The sequence below is a fragment of the Temnothorax curvispinosus genome, unplaced genomic scaffold (assembly GCF_003070985.1).
Source record: "Temnothorax curvispinosus isolate PA1 unplaced genomic scaffold, ASM307098v1 QBEX01001309.1, whole genome shotgun sequence".
Taxonomy (NCBI): domain Eukaryota; kingdom Metazoa; phylum Arthropoda; class Insecta; order Hymenoptera; family Formicidae; genus Temnothorax; species Temnothorax curvispinosus.
Window position 1 is genome coordinate 12,229 of NW_020211089.1, and position 2,416 is coordinate 14,644.

The following is a 2,416-nucleotide window of genomic DNA, read 5'->3' on the forward strand; positions in this document are numbered from 1 at the left end:
GTGTGTGTGTGTGTGTGTGTGTGTGTGTGTGTGTGTGTGTGTGTGTGAGAGAGAGAGAGAGAGAGAGAGAGAGAGAGAGAGAGAGAAAGAGAGAACTCTTTTCAATCGCTTGATAAAAAAAGCTAGAGATAAAACGTGTCCTTTTTAACGATCTGATGATATCACGTTGTAGAATATATGACTTCGATCCTTAGCGCTATCTCTCCATCCTCTGCTTCATTCGTTGTAAATGCGTGGATCTTTTCAACCGCACTTGAATATTCTACCAACAAAGCCAGAAAACTATCGAAAAATGAAAAATCGAAAACTTGAATCTCGTATCTTATATTTGGACAATATATACCTTGATGTAAAATATAAATATCCTGTAAATATAAATATTCAATTTCCAACGATATACATTATCTTTTTATACACACGCGTACAAATTTAAAACAAATTGGGGGATCGTGCATATGAAATCAATTTATTCCATTAATATCGTATGGGACAGGTTTCACGGCACTTGTGTGCATCAAGCATCTGCGCTTCTATTTATACGACGCACTTTCGCAAGAGCGTAAAGTCGCTAGAAAAATATCCTGAAATAAACACTCGCGCGTCCGATCTTATACTCCATCCAAAGGATTAAAGTTTTCAAATATATCCGAGTTTATTTCGATGATTCTTTACACCGATCAAGAATGCACCTCTGGCCAGGGCCGATATATCACGATGCGAAGGTGATAAATTTACTAGCGTGGCATATCATCCTCTCTCTATCGTGGCAAATTTCATCTCTTATTGTACACGAATAACGAACACGTAGTTTCATTTGGTGAAAATAGTTTTGCTGAATCCACATACATGCACGTGTGCGCGCGCGCCCACACACACACACACACACACACACTCTTTCTCTCTCTCTGTCTCTCTCTCTCTCTCTCTCTCTCTCTCTCTCTTTCTCTTTCAAGTTTCTCTATAATAAACTTTGATTTTCGTCTTCTCATTAAAGCGGTAATGACTTTCCTACAACAGTAAAATGCTGCAGATAGACAATTTTGTTTCAACGGAACATTTTTACGAATAAATTTTCGTCGGCAATATCTATTCTATAGACAAAATGGATTATACTGCGATATTACATTAGTTTGCGACAGCGAACTTTTGTCGCGTTCGCATCGAATATACAGTAATAGCGAGAGTTACACGCGGCAGCGTTTTGCCCGCGCGCACGCGAACGGTCCGTCAGCTACTTGTCAGCTTTCTAATTATCCAACATAATCACTTTGTTACGATCAACATTGCAGCCAGATATGGGAATATGTTGAATCACTGATATAGAATGAATCACTTACATGGCCTAAACTAGCCAGCACCCTCTTGCAAATCCGTCGGCGATCCTTTGCGGAGGCTGCGGCCCGCGGTTGCGGCGGAATTTTTGAAAGATGCAGCGACGGAGCGGAGAGGAGCGACAAAGCCGACGAAGGTCACCGGTAATCGGTGGATTCGATGGCGCACAGTGGTACCCCCTTCGCGAAACGCGGAATTGTATGTTCCGCAGTACAGTGCCGCGTACGGAATAATCAGATGGATTCGATAGACTCTCCCACCGCTTTCCGCAACTTTTCAATCTCGCCCTTCTCCCCACTTATTCCTACTTTCCTCTTCCGTCGTTCCATTTTCTTTCCTCAATCTATTTAGGCTCTGTATAGATGATCTCTTTCCGTCTCTCGTCACCACCCTCTCTTCCTTGCACCTGCAATCAGGGTCGGATTTTTCAACATACGTTTGAATTATTAAATCATTTGAGATTTTTAGTATTTTTCTGATAAAGGTTGAGAAAAAAGTGAAAAAGAAGTGAAGAATCTTAGGGAAGAATTAAGTTTGTTGTGTTATTACAGTTGTACGCCCTTTTATGTATATGTATATATGTACACAGGCACACGCACACGCGCACGCACACACACACACACACACACACACACACACACACACACACACACACGCTCGCGCGTCACAGTAAAAGCATGAAATCAGTAAATGTATACACTTACTAGTCAATGTATACATTTATTAAATTTTATGTTTTAAATTTATATCTTATTTTAATAAACAATATCATTATCACAATGATACAGATTGGGTTGGGTTAGATCAGTTAGGGCTGCGCCCTCCACCCTTCTCGCTACACTCATACTTATAAATTAGAGCTCTTGTAAGTGTATACATTTACTGAATTTCACGCTTTTACTGTAACATTGTATATTCCTACTCTTACTATTTATCTTAATTCTTATTTTTTGATACATTTTTCAGTCGTAAGAGAGAAAAGCGGGGAATACTTGGTTTGTACAGGGGAAAAATGTCGCGCGCGCGCGCGCGCGCGCGAGAGAGAGAGAGAGAGAGAGAGAGAGAGAGAGAGAGAGAGAGAGAG

At 40.7% G+C, this 2,416-nt stretch overlaps 1 protein-coding gene across 8 annotated transcripts in view; it reads right to left on the reverse strand.

Moving 5' to 3' along the window:
- LOC112462072 (soluble guanylate cyclase 88E) overlaps positions 1-2,416 on the reverse strand; it is a 15,256-nt gene that overhangs the window by 7,887 nt on the left and 4,953 nt on the right. For all 8 annotated transcript variants that reach the window (XM_025027685.1, XM_025027668.1, XM_025027647.1 and 5 more), the window contains one exon: positions 1,338-1,738. The gene's annotated coding sequence lies outside the window, so the exon portion shown is untranslated. The remainder of the gene's footprint in view (positions 1-1,337; positions 1,739-2,416) is intronic.